The sequence below is a fragment of the Boleophthalmus pectinirostris genome, unplaced genomic scaffold (genome assembly GCF_026225935.1).
Source record: "Boleophthalmus pectinirostris isolate CB_2022bp ecotype Guang Dong unplaced genomic scaffold, ASM2622593v1 HiC_scaffold_3, whole genome shotgun sequence".
Lineage (NCBI taxonomy): Eukaryota > Metazoa > Chordata > Actinopteri > Gobiiformes > Gobiidae > Boleophthalmus > Boleophthalmus pectinirostris.
This window is the reverse complement of record NW_026571299.1, coordinates 38,618,068-38,628,547: the sequence shown is the minus strand read 5'-3', so window position 1 is coordinate 38,628,547 and position 10,480 is coordinate 38,618,068.

The window sequence follows — 10,480 nt, the reverse complement described above, 5'->3', positions numbered from 1 at the left end:
TTAAGCCTATGTGCAGTTTTAATTGCACATTCCCTAAGCCTATGTGCAGTTTTAATTATTGCACATTCCCCTTAAGCCTATGTGCAGTTTTAATTATTGCACATTCCCCTTAAGCCTATGTGCAGTTTTAATTGCACATTCCCTAAGCCTATGTGCAGTTTTAATTATTGCACATTCCCTTAAGCCTATGTGCAGTTTTAATTATTGCACATTCCCTAAGCCTATGTGCAGTTTTAATTATTGCACATTCCCCTTAAGCCTATGTGCAGTTTTAATTATTGCACATTCCCCTAAGCCTATGTGCAGTTTTGATTGCACATTCCCTAAGCCTGTGTGCAGTTTTAATTATTGCACATTCCCCTAAGCCTATGTGCAGTTTTAATTATTGCACATTCCCCTTAAGCCTATGTGCAGTTTTAATTGCACATTCCCTAAGCCTATGTGCAGTTTTAATTATTGCACATTCCCCTTAAGCCGATGTGCAGTTTTAATTATTGCACATTCCCCTTAAGCCTATGTGCAGTTTTGATTGCACATTCCCTAAGCCTATGTGCAGTTTTAATTATTGCACATTCCCTAAGCCTTTTATAATTATTTTTTAACTGCACTATCTGAGTTTAGCAGATTAACAACTAGTGGCACAGAAGAATGTTTGAATCTGTTCAGTTTACAGTTTGGGCCCTGAACCTTCTGCCTGATGGCATCAACTCAAACTGACTGTGAAGAACATGGGTTGGGTCATTGATCACCTTGTTGTTGCCTTATATCTTAATGAGCTCATATTATGCAATTTTCTGACCTGTTCTAATGTTGTTTCCTCATCACAAACATACCCGGAGTTGTGTTTTATTTCATTCACATGTTTAACTCACATATCCTGCATATTTAGCCTGTGTGTCTCTTCCACCCTGTGATGTCATGTGTTAATATAAGGAGAGCTCCACTGTGTTTTTAAAGTTCATACTCCGTCACTAGAATCATTTGGATAATTTCTTCCCAATCACTACTGAATTAAAGGTAAAAGGTAGCTGTTAACTTGAAAGGTGGAACAGAACATTTTCAGCTTTGGAGATGTAGACAGCCTAATAATGCAGGATTACTCAAACAAGTGTGAATGAAACTAAACTATATTCTAGCATGTCTTAACGCTGATAAGAGTCAATTTTGTGTTATCTGTGAGCTATTAGGAGCAATGCAATACTCACAATGTTTAAATTGAGAAACAAAATATTTGGTTATGGTTCATTTGGCGGCCCATAGAAAGCCATCTGCCTGTTTATGGTAATGATATGGAGAAGTGCGTCTCGGGGGCCTTGTCCACGTACACGGGGGCGTTGTCTCCACTGCTGTAAAAGAAAATGACCCCAGCGCTGGCTTTGCGCTTGAAGATCAGCTGTCCTTTCCGTAAAGACCTGTAATCCCGTTGTGAATCATGTAAAGAGTTTCTGTTGAATGAAAATGTGAATCCAAGTTCTATAGTGAGTGTTGTGTTATTTTTAATAGTAATTTAGTTGTCAATCATGTGACAAAAGGGAAGCTCTCAGGCTCCTGGGCATGTTAAATGTCTCTGGTAAGCTTGAATTCTAATGTTCATTGTGAAACCCACATTCTCAAACGCCTCGATATCATACACAGAAAAAACACTTGATTAAAATGTAATGGACTTTTTATGTACATCTTGTCTAAACTTTTTAAAAACTTAATAACAAGTTCAGAAATCTCTGCTTTTGAACTTTTAGAGCAATGTCAAGCCACAAAAGATTCTCAATATACTGCATTTTAGCATACCTGCAAGCAGCAGCTTTATTCCTCCTTTTGTTTACCCCAAAAAAATCGAGGCAGGATTTGAAATCAGATTTTCCTCTGTTCATAACTTTTGAATAAGTCAAAAACTAGAGTGTGAGCTTCACAAACAGGCCAGTCTTTTATCTTCCAAAGAGTTAAAAAGACCACATTTTCATTTGGGATGGACTTAGCATTTTATCAGCTTCAATTTTTAATAGTTGACAAAACACACACTTTTACACATCATCACATTTCTTCAGAATTTTTTATTCATGAGAAACACAAAAACACATTTGATCTGACATTGAATGTATGGGAAGGCTTTTTTATTATGCTTAGCAAAACAGAATATCCAACATCAACACCCCCCCGTAATGTCAATATAACTGATTTCACAGTGTCTTATGAGCCAAGGGTTGGAGGGGATTCTCTTACTACCATGGAGCTGCCTCTACACAAACTACTGTTAGGTGTTATTATTTTATTTGAATACATTATGGATTATTATCTTACAACTTTGCTCCTAATGGTTATAAGCAAAGCTTCTTATGAAAAAAAAACAAAAAAAAACATACAATTTCAAAAAGATTTACTCAAATACTCGCTGTCAAGCCCTACTTAATAGAACACATAAATACATAGCCTATTATGTTGTTTGGTGTGATAGGCCTCCTTCTGTAAATACCAGATCTGATAGATGAACTTAAACACATCTCCTCTGCCCATAAAGCATATCTATTGCATAAATAAGTGGAGAGATACTGCATGTGCATTAGCATTAACATGATCCACATCAGCGCGCGTGGTGCATCACGGCTAAATGGACTGTACGTTGAATAATCCATCAGACAGAGAGGCTGGAGGAGCCCAAGACTTCAGGGAGGCTCCAAAGGCAATGAGACATAGAAAGCTGGTATCAAGAGGACTGAGTGAGCCGCTGGAGAAACACTACAACAAATGATGGTTGGTGATGGGAGGACACTGGTGAATTTATGGCACAAAATGCAGCGTTCTCACAGTTGTATTAATATTGTGGGTTGGCCATATTACAGGCTGCTCACACTGTCCTTATCTCACTTGATCAAAATCAACATGTTCACCCATCCGATTTCCAAACAGAATACGACCTTCTGTGTGTGACTAATTGTGGCTTGGTGCTAATTGAGCAGGACAGTTTATCAAAGCAATCGCCTGGGTTCCAGAATACACACTTATATACAGTGCTGGAAGAAGTACTCAGTTGTGTTTCTTAAGTAAAAGCACAGACCATCGAGCAAAAAATACTCAAGTATGTGGTCAAGGAAATTGTATCCACTTAATCTACTTAAGTACAGTACATAATGATGGGTGACCAAGGAGAAATAAACAAATGTGAATGTATGTGTAACCAGGTGGTCACAGGGACTATATATTCCCACCGCAATGCGTCCACAAATGCATCCACCAGTGCGTCTCCATGCGTGGCGCTTCTGGTGGCGCTTCTGGTGTCACTGATTAGTTACTAGAAGTAGAAGTGCACACCTCAGTGTTGTTGTCAGGGCTTTCTGCACATAGCTGTACATGGTGCATGTAAGTAGTGTTTCTGAGAAGGTCTGTTGCGCTCTGAGCCCCATGTATATTGCCCCCCTTCCCCTTCTAAATTTTAGGTAAATGCTTTTTTGATGTATACCTGGGGTGGTGGTGGTGGTTAATGGCCTACCTGAAGTTAATCTGTCGTTTCCTGTCTAACAGATTGCCGCTGCTGCTAATATTCTTGCTCTCTATTCTTATTCCTAGAGTTGGTTCTTATTTGATGAAGGTTGTGGGGTTATAGTTGAGGTCTTGTTGGAATTTGGAGGGAATTGCAATACATGGCTGGGTTTGCAGTGCAGTGCAAGGTTTGGCCTTAGAGTTAACACAAGTTACTTTAGCCCAGATAGACCCCCTTAGCACAATAGGTGAGTTTCATTGTGGACAAAAGCGCGTGTTGCATGCTGGGAATTATTTTGGTCGGCAGGCAAGAAACACTAATTCAACATGACGGACGAAGCGAGAAAGCACGTAAAGGGTATTGATCCCGGTTATTTATCCACTCTAACGGCAGAGGACCCAAGACCATTTGACCAGAAATTGGTCATAAGCATCGATGGAGCCAAATCACCCTTTTCAACCCCGACAAAAGGTGGACCAAACCAAATTTCTGGTCAGAATCACCAACTACTTGGACAAATATTCACTTCGACGATATCCACAATGACTTGGTGGAAACTCCTGGGCCATTCACAGCAGAAAAGATGAAAACCTCCAAGAGTCTCGATGTGTTGTTGAACTTGTTGGAGTCCACAGGTTTGTTAGGATCTTCTACGTTTGCTCTGCGAATGTTTGAAAGCCATTTAATTCACCGTTAGTGGTTCTTTTCACTCGGAATAGGAAAAAGACATTTTCCTTCTTCCGTGCTTCTATTTGTGCATCCGATAATGCAGCAGGAATTTACCATTATCGGGGAGAAATTCGCGAGGTTACGCACTGTGTTTGACGCTACCGTGTTTCTTGCCTCCGACCAAAATATTTCCCAGCATGCAACGCGGGCTTTTAATAACAATGACGTCATCTGAAACTTGCCTGTACACTTTAACCACCTAGAACTCTATGTGCTTTAATCTAACGCCAAAGCCGACCTCAAGTACCTTAGCACACACACTTTAAGTACCAATTAGCAAATCATTCAGGTTGGCGCAGCACGTTACTGTGACTGTAGGGTTTAATTACTTTTGTTTTTCATTAATGCTTGGTTTGATATTACTAACTTTGATTTGTTGTGTTCAGTTAGTTGTGGGTTGAACTCTGCATTACAAGGGTTAATTTGTTAGTTGTTATTGGTGTACCTGAGAAAATGTCTAGAATATTCAATAAAGATGTGTAACTTTTTATACCACAACAAACTGTGGGAGGTAGTTAATAAGGTTTTGAACCTGTTTGAACCTGGCTCAAGGGAGTGGAGACCCGGCCGATATCTCCCTGTATAAAAAAAAATACAAAGATATCACTTTGGATGCCAGTGAAATCACCACTTCAGCTCTCTGCTCTTCTCTCTATAACACTCCTTTCTTGCTTCGTTATCCCTATATGCTGCTATTTTCTTCCGTGCCTTTCTGTCACCACCCTTTTACTTCTAAAGAATTCTATGGAGCCAAGATGTCACCCTAATCCGCAGCCTTAACTTTGCTATTCTTTTAAAATTGAACCTTTGAAGTGTAGTGTGCCATTCTTAGTCTAGCACTGGAGGATAGAATTTTTTTTTGTTCCACTTGGGAATTACAATATTGTCGCTAATGGGATAATTTACTGGGGCACTACAATTTGAAGAGTCAAAAGGTACTGCTACAAAGTGAACCCCGTCTGTCGAACTGTATTTAGGTTATAAAAAATAAGGTGTGTACTTGCTCTTTAGTTAATTTGATGCTTTTATTGTATTACTTTTCAAAGACAATACACAATTGCCTCTTTCCCTTCGTTCTTTGGACTCTGTGGACTCCTTTAAAGGTGCACTATGTAACTTTTCTGCTGGAAGGTCCGTCAAATGCTTTTCATTGTGGAAATGTCATTGCTCTGCCTGAAATGTTTCACACTGTGACATTAAACAGCTCCACATGTATTCAATTACAGGTTGTTCTATAGCTCAAAAATTCCAAGAAAAGATCTGACCTGACACAGATCTGACCTGTTACTTGGTCTGGTTTGATCTCCATGAAGATAGAAGGGTTCAGTGCCATACTGTGAAACATTTGCAATAACATCTCCATAGAGCACAGGTGTCAAACATAAGGCCCGGGCCATCCGGCTCCAAGACCTTTAATCTGGCCCTCGGCTGATTTTCTACTAAAATATTTTAATCATATTTTCTATTAAAATATTTGTAATTTTCTGTGGTGTTTATCACAGCAGCGCCTCCAGAGTCTCTGTACGTGGCCCCTCCCACCAGAGCAGCACAAATGAAGACTTGTCTCTTTCCAAACGCTCTTAAAGGACGATCGTTTTGACTGTTGACCGTGACACCCTCATCAGAAAAATGTCCAACATGAGAAAAGTGGAGCCGAGTGCAGGATTTTCCAAGAAAAATTGACTTATTCCTATTTGTAAACAAGTTCATGTTAAAACATTGTGTTGAAATTGTATTTTTTCTCAAAATATTGTAATATTTTGTAAAAGAAAGAGTTCATCAATTAAAAAAGATTTCTGTAATAGATTTGTGTTTCTCTGCACAAATATTTGAACTTATTGTTATTTTTGGGGTTTATATGCCATGAGTTTTCCAGCCCCTTTAGGATCAAAGTAGGTTGGATACGGCCCCCGGACCAAAATGAGTTTGACACCCCTGCCATAGAGAGGAGCATTTAACTGACCCTCCAACAGAAAAAGTTACACAGTGCAACTTTTAAAAGCACCTAAAAACGTACCTCTTTTTGAGCGAGCATTATTCATAGCATCTGATTGATGAAATGATTTTTCCTGCTCACTTTTGATGACTTTCTATAGTAGTATGAAGCACTTTGTGAGTATTTGTCTGTGAAAAGCACTATATAAATAAAGTTTACTTACTTATTTTTTACCTAGCTTTGTGACACAATGATAATAAGTTATTGCCCAATTATGTATATGTTAATATTTCATTGAGGGAAGTAACAACTAATCACTTTAATAAAACCAATTCTCGGAAAATTTGAGTCTTGCATGGGAAAGCACAGACATGTTGAAATAAAAATGAAATGTAAAATGAATCACAGTTGTGTATTTTTTGTGACTGCAGAGTACTAGTGTGGGGTGTGCTTAATGCTACAAAGCTCCAGTGGTGGAACATAACAAAGGATTACAAAATAACAAAGTAGTAAAGTCCTGTACTTCAGTATACATGTTTAGGTATCTGTAATGGATACTTTTTACTTTTACTTCACTACATCTGAGAGCAGGTACTATTCCACAACATTTTTGAACAGGACTGAAAAGTAAAAGTATTTTTAATGCTTTTTATTATAGTTTGAGACATGCTGAAAAGAGAGTGTGTTTATTTTGACATATTTGTAGTTTGAGCAAAGAAAATATATACATATTAGGGATGGGCATGATTAGTCGATTAATCGATAATTGATCATTAAGAATTTCATCGATTACGTTCATTTTAATCAACAAACTGAATGCAGGTTGCTGTGTGTAGTGTGACCAAACAGGTGTGTACATGTGTCCGTCTGCACTCAGAAGGAGCGAGCAAACATAAACAGTTCAGTCAGTCTGCAACGTACCGAAGCACAAATGTCTATTTAACGATGACTTGTACAAGAAATTCCACGCTTTCCATTGCGTCCGGGACAAGTGTGAGTCCAAGTGCACAGTGTATAAAGCAGCACATATGTTTCGGTGTCCAGTGGAAAAAAGTTTTGCAGGGAGAGTCGGCAATTCTGTACATTTGTTGGGGCCTCCTGTAAGTTACAGCTGGCAGAGCAGTTTTGAAGGTCCGACGCATGGAAATGATCCGACATGTTTGTTTCTGTGTACTGTATGTATGTGACATAAACTTGTACGTGACCTGAGCAGATCTGACCAGAGTTTTGCGTCTTGGGCAGTGTAGACAGAAACGCTACGGTGGAGCGTGTTCAACTTTTCCACTCTGGAGGGTGGTTTCCGATTTTTGAGTTTTTAAGCCACAAAAACGCCGTCACCGTCTAAAGGAAAGGCACTTCTGATCAAAAATGTTGTAGTTTATACCTGCAAAAGTTCTCGTGTAAACAGGCCCTAAGTTTTATTTTGACACTTGGTTGAAACTATTAAGTCACTTCCGTCAGATGTCTTGGACTTATATAAACTTCACTGATCCACGTGGGAAATTACTTGGACACTGTAGCTCATACTTTCACCTATATTCATTTATACTTAATAACAGCAAGAATAGATGTAATAAAATTCTAATTACGAAATAATTATAGAAGTATAGCATTTTTTTGTTACAAACTAAGTTCCTAATGGTATCTCACGGGTACATTTCAATTTACAGAACACAATTCTTGCGTGAGTGGCAAGACAACTCACTGTGAAACACTTGTGTCCAGTTGCCCTGTGAATTTCTTCTTTCATTTATCATTCTCGCAGCCATAAATTTGTTATAAAATGTGGTATTTTGTGGTATTATGTGCTATTTTTTGCACTGGTCAAACCCCATATCAGTGAACACTCAAACACCAATAATCCAGTCTGATCCAGCCTTACATTGTTTGCACAGCACTTCTGCAAATAGTCCTTATCACAATCTCAAACCACCATTTACTCTGCTCCATCAAACCGTAATACAACACACAATTGTTTTCACTTCCAATCACGTCTTCGCTTCAGTGCGCCGAGGCTGACGTCCAAGCGCAGGAAAACACAGGACCACAACATCGAAGCCCCCATTACAAAGAAATAGACTTTACACAGACCATTGTGTGAGGAAGTCCGACATTCATGCTTCACAAAATGATTATTCGTCATGACAACGTATGGACTCTAAGGAGCGTGAATGAGGAGAGCAGGCAGCTGTGAAGGCGTGCGTGGAGTTATTGCCATGTCAGAACACCACTTGTAAGTAAAGTGAAAGAAAATGGCTGCGTGTGTGTTTTCAGGTTGTCACATCGCGCCGAGAGCTCACGTAACACTTCAACACTCTTCTCCACATGGTCTAATTTCAAAGCTTTCATTCAGTTCACGTATTTCCATTGTGCATTTCAGTCAATGCTTTTCTTCAGGCTTTTGTTTAACTTATTTGCTATTTTGTTATATCTCATTGAAGCAGAACAAATAATAATATATATATATATTTTTTTACCCCATGTCCTCTCCTTGAAGTGCCTGAATGATCCCAGGAGCTATGTTGTCAGGCCTAGGGTGTGTAGTGAGCGTCTGGTGGCCAGGCCTTCTCCCACACCACATCGGGCCGTCCTCCTGTGGACCCACCACTTTGCCCCACAGCTCAGCCGCTACACGTTGGTGCTCACCTCAGTGAACAAAAGGGTCGTGTTCCTGCACCTTCGGGTCGGGGACAGGTCTGTGCAACATTCACTGAGGTGGTTTGCAGTTTTGCAGAGTGTGAAGCGGTTAGGACGAAAATCACCTCCTTCAAATCTGAGGCCGTGATTCTACCTTGGAAAAAAAAAAGTTGTTTGCCCTCTCCAGTCCCAGCCTTAACCTGTTAGAGGGATAGTTCGGGATTTTTGACATAAATCTGTATGGCATCCCCGTGAGCAGTGTCGTGCATCAACACTGACTTACCCCCGACAGCCTCCGGTGAACCGAGATACTGCCCGTTTTCGGTGCTGAGGAAAGTAGTCCGGCAAGTTCACTGGGGACTGTATAATAAAGCGTTTTTTCTTCTCAAAACAATATGTGTTCAAAAGAGTGATACTTTTGCATCACAAAACCATCGTTGCCAAAAAAGTCAGACGTCATTATCGCTTGGCACTATTTTCTTTCCATTCGTATCACTGCGCGCTGCCGCCAGGTGACAGCCGCGCACGAATCCATCACTTTCTGCAGTTGTTCGGCAGTGTTTACATGCACAGACCGCTGCGACGCAAATGTATCACTGTTTTGAACACATTTTGTTTTGAGAAGAAAAACGCTTTATTATACAGTCCCCAGACAACTTGCCGGACTACTTTCGTCAGCACCGAAAACGGCCAGTATCTCGACTCACCGGACGCTGCTGGGGGTAAGTCAGTGTTGATGCACGACACTGCTCACGGGGATGCCATACAGATTTATGTCAAAAATCCGGAACTATATGGAGGAGTTCAAGTATCTCGGGGTCTTGGTCATGATTGAGGGAAGGATGGAGTATGAGATTGGATTTGGGTAATGACCGAAAGATTGCAGATACAAGTGGCTAAAATGAGTTTCCTCTGCAGGGGGGCAGGGCACTCTCTTAGAGAAAGGGTGAGGAGCTCAGTTCATGGAAGGAGCTTGGAATAGAGCCGCTGCTCATCCACCTGGAGAGGAGCTGCAGTTCACAATGGAGAGCTGTGGATTTTTGTCTATTTTTTTCCAATTGTGCCAAAACACTGATGAATCTTGAGATTGCTTAAAAAAAAAATTAAAAGACAAAAAAGTAGAACAAAGTACAGAGCAGTGGGTGTTTTAAACAATAAGTAATATAAATAAACAGTAAGTAATTAGTAAGAAATATGTAAAAGTATCACATGACAAAAATGACTTAATACTAGATATAAAATCTGATTTTTTCCAAGCTGTCACATCCTTGCAGTTTTCCTAAAAGCAGGTTCAATGCACTGCTCTTTTTGCCTGGTGGCTTATACTGAGAGAGACTAGATAATAGAGAAGAAGGGGACATCATCCTCTTTTTCCCTCAAATGTATTGATTTATGGAGCTGATAATCTGCAGTGGCACAGAGGGGGAGTGAGGGGGCAGCGCAGGGGGAGGGGGGGGGGGCTCATTTGGGCTTTGGGAAACTCAGACTTTAATGAAGTCATTTATCTCTGATCGGAGGTTCTGGGATCACCACTCATCCATCCACACACGCGCACACACACACACACACACACGCACACACACGCACACACACGCACACACACGCACACACACACACACACAGTCTCCGGTCCTCCGCTTAGGATGGGTGATAAGACAAGGTGGTATTCAAAGTGTAGGACAACCTGTGTTTTTAGTTTCACC